We start from the raw sequence: 11,009 nt of genomic DNA on the forward strand, positions 1-11,009 counted from the left end.
AGAATACACACTGGAGAGAAACCATACCACTGCTCAGACTGTGGAATGAGCTTTATTAATTCAAGTCACCTTAAGGTACATCAGAGAGTACACACAGGAGAGAAGCCTTATAACTGTGATGTATGTGGAAAAAGTTTTGTTACATCAGGAAGTCTGGCTTCACACCTTCGAACCCACACAGGAGACAAGCCTTACCATTGTACCGACTGTGGGACAAGCTTTGGCAAGTCAGGCCATTTAAAAGTGCACCAGAGAACACACACAGGAGAGAAGCCTTACCATTGTGCCGACTGTGGGAAAAGCTTTTCTGTGTCAGGCGGTTTAAAGTCACACCAGAGAACACACACAGGAGAGAAGCCTTACCACTGTTCTGACTGCGGAATGGACTTAACCACTTCAGCTGGACTTAAAATACACCGGAGAACACACACAGGAGAAAAACCATTCCACTGCTCTGACTGTGGGAAAAGATTTAATCAGTCTGGGCAGTTGGTTTTACACCAGCGAATACACACTGGCGAAAAGCCTTACCACTGCTCAGACTGTGGGCTGAGTTGTACTTCTTCAGGGGATTTAAAAGTACACCTGCGAACACACACTGGAGAGAAGCCTTTTGGCTGTGATCAGTGTGGGAAGAGGTTCGCTAAGTCAGGAAGCCTGGCTGGACACAAGAGAACACACACTGGAGAGAAGCCTTTTGGCTGTGATCAGTGTGGCAAGAGGTTCAGTCAGTCAGGAAGCCTGGCTGGACACAAGAGGAAACACCACACTGGTGGGTAACCTTTCCATTTTTTTTTAATAGCTGAAACCAGTTAATGGTAGACTATCAGAGAGAAGCCTTGCAGGGTGAGCTTTCTTAATGTGGCCATGCTTGGTGTAAGAAGGGAACTTTAAATAACTGTCCATTTAATTACAATATTTTTAATTTATTTAACTAGGCAAGTCAGTTAAGAACAAATTCTTATTTACAATGACAGCCTAGGAGAACAGTCTCTCTAGGAACAGTGGGTTAACTGCCTGTTCAAGGGCAGAACAACAGATTTGTACCTTGTCAGCTCGGGGGTTTGAACTTACAACCTCCCGGCTACTAGTCCAACACTCTAACCACTAGGCTACCCTGCCGTCCCAATATGAGTGACAAAGTCTGTGTTTGAATGGTGTGGGCGTATACCGGTCATTAAAATGATTCATGACAAGTTAACAGTGGATTTGTCAGCTCAGAGAAATACACCGGGGAAAACACACACAGCTCAGGAGGTAGCTCCTCCCCCTCTCTCTGCAAGTTTCAGGCAAGTCTGTCCTTAGGGATAAGGCAAGGGTCCGTTTGAAAATGTTCAACCCTGTCCACCATCCAACTCACCATGGTCAACCCTGTCCACCATCCAACTCACCATGGTCAACCCTGTCGACCATCCAACTCACCATGGTCAACCCTGTCGACCATCCAACTCACCATGGTCAACCCTGTCGACCATCCAACTCACCATGGTCAACCCTGTCGACCATCCAACTCACCATCACCATGGTCAACCCTGTCCACCATCCATCTCACCATGGTCAACCCTGTCTACCATCCAACTCACCATGGTCAACCCTGTCCACCATCCAACTCACCATGGTCAACCCTGTCCACCATCCAACTCACCATCACCATGGTCAACCCTGTCCACCATCCAACTCACCATCACCATGGTCAACCCTGTCCACCATCCATCTCACCATGGTCAACCCTGTCTACCATCCAACTCACCATTATTAACCCTGTCTACCATCCAACTCACCATTATTAACCCTGTCTACCATCCAACTCAACATGGTCAACCCTGTCTACCATCCAACTCACCATGGTCAACCCTGTCCACCATCCAACTCACCATGGTCAACCCTGTCTACCATCCAACTCACCATGGTCAACCCTGTCTACCATCCAACTCACCATGGTCAACCCTGTCTACCATCCAACTCACCATGGTCAACCCTGTCTACCATCCAACTCACCATGGTCAACCCTGTCTACCATCCGACTCACCATGATCACCCCTGTCCATCATCCGACTCACCATGATCAACCCTGTCCACCATCCGACTCACCATGGTCAACCCTGTCCACCCTCCAACTCACCATGGTCACCCTGTCCACCATCCAACTCACCATGATCAACCCTGTCCACCATCAAACTCACCATCACCATGGTCAACCCTGTCCACCATCCAACTCACCATCACCATGGTCAACCCTGTCCACCATCCATCTCACCATTATTAACCCTGTCTACCATCCATTTCACCATTATTAACCCTGTCCAACATCCAACTCACCATGGTCAACCCTGTCCACCATCCAACTCACCATCACCATGGTCAACCCTGTCCAACATCCATCTCACCATGGTCAACCCTGTCCACCATCCATCTCACCATTATTAACCCTGTCCAACATCCAACTCACCATGGTCAACCCTGTCCACCATCCAACTCAACATGGTCAACCCTGTCCACCATCCAACTCACCATCACCATGGTCAACCCTGTCCACCATCCAACTCACCATCACCATGGTCAACCCTGTCCACCATCCAACTCAACATGGTCAACCCTGTCCACCATCCAACTCACCATCACCATGGTCAACCCTGTCCACCATCCAACTCACCATGGTCAACCCTGTCCACCATCCAACTCACCATGGTCAACCCTGTCCACCATCCAACTCACCATGGTCAATCCTGTCCACCATCCAACTCACCATGGTCAACCCTGTCCACCATCCAACTCACCATCACCATGGTCAACCCTGTCCACCATCCAACTCACCATCACCATGGTCAACCCTGTCCACCATCCATCTCACCATTATTAACCCTGTCTACCATCCAACTCACCATTATTAACCCTGTCTACCATCCAACTCACCATTATTAACCCTGTCTACCATCCAACTCAACATGGTCAACCCTGTCCACCATCCAACTCACCATCACCATGGTCAACCCTGTCCACCATCCATCTCACCATTATTAACCCTGTCTACCATCCAACTCACCATTATTAACCCTGTCTACCATCCAACTCACCATTATTAACCCTGTCCACCATCCAACTTGGCTGCCATCAGAATATATGTTCTCTTCTTCTTTCCTTAAAGTTCATACTTTACCTGTCAGTGAGACAGCCTTTGATACAGCCATGTCCTTCTCTTGTCTGTAAACTGCAGTTCATATTGTACCTGTCAGTGAGACAGCCTTTGATACAGCCATGTGTATGAGTGTTAGTGGAATTTATGTTTAAATTAATGATTAGAATATTCCACCCCGAAACCATATTAATTGTATGAAATTGATTAGAATCATAAAATTATTATTAATGATGTGTGTAGTTTTAGTCAGTAAAAGCATAATTAATTATGTGTGTAGTTTTAGTCAGAATTAGAGTAAAACAATATATCTGTACAATATATCTTTATAGTATCTTAAAACACAGACTGTCTGAGCAAAATTCGTTGCCGACCTTGCTAGGGCCCTCTGAGAGATTTGGGAGAGGGCGGGAGTACTTCTCAAGTCCTCCTAATCTTGGGGAGGACAAGGAGTGCTTCCCACAGTCTCCTAATCTTGAGGCAGGACAAGGAGTGCTTCCCACAGTCTCCCTAATCTCGAGGGAGGACAAGGAGTGCTTCCCACTGTCTCCCTAATCTTGAGGGAGGACAAGGAGTGCTTCCCACAGTCTCCCTAATCTTGAGGGAGGACAAGGAGTGCTTCCCACAGTCTCCCTAATCTTGAGGGAGGACAAGGAGTGCTTCCCACAGTCTCCCTAATCTTGAGGGAGGACAATGAGTGCTTCCCAAGGTCTCCCTAATCTCGAGGGAGGACAAGGAGTGCTTCCCAAGGTCTCCCTAATCTTTGTCGGCTGGGTGGTGATACAGCGTGTGCGTATGATACCTACTGTCTGTGTGTGAATGTAAGTGCGTAAGGAGCCAGTATAATATGAATGGTTTTGTGCAACAGACTAGCGGTCTCGTGAATAAACATTTTGACTTTAATAGCTGGGCCTCCGTCTGTTTCATTCAACCAGAATCTCATAGCTGGGCCTCCGTCTGTTTCATTCAACCAGAATCTCATAGCTGGGCCTCCGTCTGTTTCATTCAACCAGAATCTCATAGCTGGGCCTCCGTCTGTTTCATTCAACCAGAATCTCATAGCTGGGCCTCCGTCTGTTTCATTCAACCAGAATCTCATAGCTGGGCCTCCGTCTGTTTCATTCAACCAGAATCTCATAGCTGGGCCTCCGTCTGTTTCATTCAACCAGAATCTTACAAATTCTGGGTTGCAGACTGAGTAGTTTAATTGGTTTATGAACATTGAGAACATAATTCTCGCAACAATGAGACAGCCTAACCAATCACAATAAAGCATTGATATAACCATGTTTATGAGACAGCCTAATTTAATAAAGCTTTGATATAACCATGTTTATGATATAACCGTGTGTGTGTGTGTGTGTGTGTGAAGGTTGATTGAATGTTTTAAAGTATGGGACAAGAGGTCTGCCCTTCTCGCTCCTTCCTCATTGTAAATGCATCTCTAACCGGTTCCATCTCCACTATATTGCAACAAAGAGCCAGGAGATAAGATGTTGCTAAACAACCAGTTTAGTAAATAAAGCTTAGAGCCAGGAGATGAGATGTTTCTAAACAACCAGTTTAGTAAATAAAGCTTTGAGCCAGGAGGTGAGATGTTGCTAAACAACCAGTTTAGTAAATAAAGCTTTGAGCCAGGAGATTAGATGTTGCTAAACAACCAGTTTAGTAAATAAAGCTTTGAGTCAGAAGATTAGAGATTTTGCTAAACAACCAGTTTCATAGTGATCATATTTGATTGTTCACTTTTCTGTCATCTTAGATTGTTTGTTTGTGTAGTTTGACATTTCTGGCCATTGGCTGATTTTTCTAACACTTCCAGTTACCTTAAACATTAACACTTCCAGTTACCTTAAACATTAAAAACACTTCCAGTTACCTTAAACATTTTAAAAACACTTCCAGTTACCTTAAACATTAACACTTCCAGTTACCTTAAACATTTAAAAAACACGTCCAGTTACCTTAAACATTTAAAACTCTTCCAGTTACCTTAAACATTAAAAACACTTCCAGTTACCTTAAACATTTAAAAAAACACTTCCAGTTACCTTAAACATAAACACTTCCAGTTACCTTAAACATTAAAAACACTTCCAGTTACCTTAAACATTAAACAACCACTTCCAGCTAACCTTTAAAAAACACTTCCAGTTACCTTAAACATTAAACAAACACTTCCAGATAACATTTAAAAAACACTTCCAGTTACCTTAAACATTAAACAACCACTTCCAGCTAACATTTAAAAAACACTTCCAGTTACCTTAAACATTAAACAAACACTTCCAGCTAACATTTAAAAAACACTTCCAGTTACCTTAAACATTAAAAACACTTCCAGTTACCTTAAACATTAAAAACACTTCCAGTTACCTTAAACATTAAAACACTTCCAGTTACCTTAAACATTAAAACACTTCCAGTTACCTTAAACATAAAAACACTTCCAGTTACCTTAAACATAAAAAACACTTCCAGTTACCTTAAACATTAAAAACACTTCCAGTTACCTTAAACATTAAAAACACTTCCAGTTACCTTAAACATTTTAAAAACACTTCCAGTTACCTTAAACATTAACACTTCCAGTTACCTTAAACATTAACACTTCCAGTTACCTTAAACATTTAAAAAACACGTCCAGTTACCTTAAACATTTAAAACTCTTCCAGTTACCTTAAACATTAAAAACACTTCCAGTTACCTTAAACATTTAAAAAAACACTTCCAGTTACCTTAAACATAAACACTTCCAGTTACCTTAAACATTAAAACACTTCCAGTTACCTTAAACATTAAAACACTTCCAGTTACCTTAAACATTAAAACACTTCCAGTTACCTTAAACAAAACACTTCCAGTTACCTTAAACATTAAAACACTTCCAGTTACCTTAAACATTAAAACACTTCCAGTTACCTTAAACATTAAAACACTTCCAGTTACCTTAAACATTAAAACACTTCCAGTTACCTTAAACATAACACTTCCAGTTACCTTAAACATAACACTTCCAGTTACCTTAAACATTAACACTTCCAGTTACCTTAAACATTAAAAACACTTCCAGTTACCTTAAACATTAAACACACTTCCAGTTACCTTAAACATTTAAAAACACTTCCAGTTACCTTAAACATTAAACACACTTCCAGTTACCTTAAACATTAAAACACTTCCAGTTACCTTAAACATTAAAACACTTCCAGTTACCTTAAACATTAAAACACTTCCAGTTACCTTAAACATTAAAACACTTCCAGTTACCTTAAACATTAAAACACTTCCAGTTACCTAAAACATAAACACTTCCAGTTACCTTAAACATTAAACACTTCCAGTTACCTTAAACATTAAAACACTTCCAGTTACCTTAAACATTAAAACACTTCCAGTTACCTTAAACATAAACACTTCCAGTTACCTTAAACATAAACACTTCCAGTTACCTTAAACATAAACACTTCCAGTTACCTTAAACATTAAAAACACTTCCAGTTACCTTAAACATTAAAAACACTTCCAGTTACCTTAAACATTAAAAACACTTCCAGTTACCTTAAACATTAAAAACACTTCCAGTTACCTTAAACATTAAACACACTTCCAGTTACCTTAAACATTTAAAAACACTTCCAGTTACCTTAAACATTAAAAACACTTCCAGTTACCTTAAAAACATTACCTTAAAACACTTCCAGTTACCTTAAACAGTTTAAAAAAAAACACTTCCAGTTACCTTAAACATTAAAAACACTTCCAGTTACCTTAAACATTACTTCCAGTTACCTTAAACATTAAAAACACTTCCAGTTACCTTAAACAAAAACACTTCCAGTTACCTTAAACATTAAACAAACACTTCCAGATAACATTTAAAAACACTTCCAGTTACCTTAAACATTAAACAACCACTTCCAGCTAACATTTAAAAAACACTTCCAGTTACCTTAAACATTAAACAAACACTTCCAGCTAACATTTAAAAAAACACTTCCAGTTACCTTAAACATTAAAAACACTTCCAGTTACATTAAACAAACACTTCCAGCTAACATTTAAAAAACACTTCCAGTTACCTTAAACATTAAAAACACTTCCAGTTACCTTAAACATTAAAACACTTCCAGTTACCTTAAACATTAAAACACTTCCAGTTACCTTAAACATTAAAACACTTCCAGTTACCTTAAACATAAACACTTCCAGTTACCTTAAACATTAAAAACACTTCCAGTTACCTTAAACATTAAACAACCACTTCCAGCTAACCTTTAAAAAACACTTCCAGTTACCTTAAACATTAAACAAACACTTCCAGATAACATTTAAAAAACACTTCCAGTTACCTTAAACATTAAACAACCACTTCCAGCTAACATTTAAAAAACACTTCCAGTTACCTTAAACATTAAACAAACACTTCCAGCTAACATTTAAAAAACACTTCCAGTTACCTTAAACATTAAAAACACTTCCAGTTACCTTAAACATTAAAACACTTCCAGTTACCTTAAACATTAAAACACTTCCAGTTACCTTAAACATTAAAACACTTCCAGTTACCTTAAACATTAAAACACTTCCAGTTACCTTAAACATTAAAACACTTCCAGTTACCTTAAACATTAAAACACTTCCAGTTACCTTAAACATTAAAACACTTCCAGTTACCTTAAACATTAAAACACTTCCAGTTACCTTAAACATAACACTTCCAGTTACCTTAAACATTAACACTTCCAGTTACCTTAAACATTAAAAACACTTCCAGTTACCTTAAACATTAAACACACTTCCAGTTACCTTAAACATTAAACACACTTCCAGTTACCTTAAACATTTAAACACACTTCCAGTTACCTTAAACAAAACACTTCCAGTTACCTTAAACATTAAAACACTTCCAGTTACCTTAAACATTAAAACACTTCCAGTTACCTTAAACATTAAAACACTTCCAGTTACCTTAAACATAACACTTCCAGTTACCTTAAACATAACACTTCCAGTTACCTTAAACATTAACACTTCCAGTTACCTTAAACATTAACACTTCCAGTTACCTTAAACATAAAAACAAAAACACTTCCAGTTACCTTAAACATTTAAAAACACTTCCAGTTACCTTAAACATTAAACACACTTCCAGTTACCTTAAACATTAAAACACTTCCAGTTACCTTAAACATTAAAACACTTCCAGTTACCTTAAACATTAAAACACTTCCAGTTACCTTAAACATTAAAACACTTCCAGTTACCTTAAACATTAAACACTTCCAGTTACCTTAAACATTAAAACACTTCCAGTTACCTTAAACATTAAAACACTTCCAGTTACCTTAAACATAAACACTTCCAGTTACCTTAAACATTAAACACTTCCAGTTACCTAAAACATAAACACTTCCAGTTACCTTAAACATAAACACTTCCAGTTACCTTAAACATAAACACTTCCAGTTACCTTAAACATTAAACACTTCCAGTTACCTTAAACATTAAACACTTCCAGTTACCTTAAACATTAAAAACACTTCCAGTTACCTTAAACATTAAAAACACTTCCAGTTACCTTAAACATTAAACACTTCCAGTTACCTAAAACATTAAAACACTTCCAGTTACCTTAAACATAAACACTTCCAGTTACCTTAAACATAAACACTTCCAGTTACCTTAAACATAAACACTTCCAGTTACCTTAAACATAAACACTTCCAGTTACCTTAAACATAAACACTTCCAGTTACCTTAAACATAAACACTTCCAGTTACCTTAAACATAAACACTTCCAGTTACCTTAAACATAAACACTTCCAGTTACCTTAAACATAAACACTTCCAGTTACCTTAAACATAAACACTTCCAGTTACCTTAAACATAAACACTTCCAGTTACCTTAAACATAAACACTTCCAGTTACCTTAAACATAAAAACACTTCCAGTTACCTTAAACATTATAAACACTTCCAGTTACCTTAAACATTAAAAACACTTCCAGTTACCTTAAACATTATAAACACTTCCAGTTACCTTAAACATGAAAAACACTTCCATTTGATATGAGACATATTGACAACATGACGGTGAAAACATGTAGAAAAATAATGTTGAAATACAAATGTGATAATAATATAAAACTGACAGCTGTCAATGGAGTTCGCAGCCTTACCCGTTTCTCAGTCGATTCTGTTGAGACTGTATCATGGCCTTCATGTCCATCCATCTAACACAGCAGACAGAAACTCTGGTGATCGCTAGGAAACCTTCTAGCAGCCCTTTATACAGCCTTACCTGTTTCTCAGTCGATTCTGTTGAGACTGTATCATGGCCTTCATGTCCATCCATCTAACACAGCAGACAGAAACTCTGGTGATCGCTAGGAAACCTTCTAGCAGCCCTTTATACAGCCTTACCTGTTTCTCAGTCGATTCTGTTGAGACTGTATCATGGCCTTCATGTCCATCCATCTAACACAGCAGACAGAAACTCTGGTGATCGCTAGGAAACCTTCTAGCAGCCCTTTATACAGCCTTACCTGTTTCTCAGTCGATTCTGTTGAGACTGTATCATGGCCTTCATGTCCATCCATCTAACACAGCAGACAGAAACTCTGGTGATCGCTAGGAAACCTTCTAGCAGCCCTTTATACAGCCTTACCTGTTTCTCAGTCGATTCTGTTGAGACTGTATCATGGCCTTCATGTCCATCCATCTAACACAGCAGACAGAAACTCTGGTGATCGCTAGGAAACCTTCTAGCAGCCCTTTATACAGCCTTACCTGTTTCTCAGTCGATTCTGTTGAGACTGTATCATGGCCTTCATGTCCATCCATCTAACACAGCAGACAGAAACTCTGGTGATTGCTAGGAAACCTTCTAGCAGCCCTTTATACAGCCTTACCTGTTTCTCAGTCGATTCTGTTGAGACTGTATCATGGCCTTCATGTCCATCCATCTAACACAGCAGACAGAAACTCTGGTGATCACTAGGAAACCTTCAAGCAGCCCTTTATACAGTAGCTGTGTCCACAGGAAGTAGTCACTTCAGTAGCTTCAGACAGATGAACACCTGATCACAGGAAGTAGTCACTGCAGTAGCTCCAGACAGATGAACACCTGATCACAGGAAGTAGTCACTGCAGTAGCTCCAGACAGATGAACACCTGATCACAGGAAGTAGTCACTGCAGTAGCTCCAGACAGATGAACACCTGATCACAGGAAGTAGTCACTGCAGTAGCTCCAGACAGATGAACACCTGATCAAGTCCGAGGCCTCTGTTGATACACAAACTACCAGTCTGAGCATTGGCGTGTCAGCGGAAGGTATAACTGTTTATAACTGATTATTCTGAGGAGTAGGAGCGGCTTCCACCTAACTCACCTGTATACTGTGAAAGGTAACTTCCTGTTTTTGTGGAACCCTAAGGCTAAGGACAGAAAGTAATTGCATTGGGTTATAGAGTAAAAACATATATATATATATTTTTTAAATAAGATGCCTGAGGCTTCGTCCAGCAGTAATTATGTTGATCTGCGCTCGCTCTCTCCCCATGCATATGGTGGTCATGTGACCAGGACGCAGACACGAACAAGCCGCAGTGTTCCATATTGCCGCTGTCAACGGAATCGGACCAACTGAACACAATAGATGGGAAAATAGAAGAGAATTACTAAAGCTATGTTTCGGCTTGAGCAAAGAGGATGTAGGATTATCCCGACCAGGCTAAACTAGGATAGTTAGAAGAAGCCTAATCATTTCAACCATTATTATCCAGCCCAGGCTAAACTAGGATAGCTAGAAGAAGCCTAATCATTTCAACCATTATTATCCAGCCCAGGCTAAACTAGGATAGTTAGAAG

The sequence above is a fragment of the Oncorhynchus gorbuscha genome, unplaced genomic scaffold (assembly GCF_021184085.1).
Source record: "Oncorhynchus gorbuscha isolate QuinsamMale2020 ecotype Even-year unplaced genomic scaffold, OgorEven_v1.0 Un_scaffold_766, whole genome shotgun sequence".
NCBI lineage: Eukaryota > Metazoa > Chordata > Actinopteri > Salmoniformes > Salmonidae > Oncorhynchus > Oncorhynchus gorbuscha.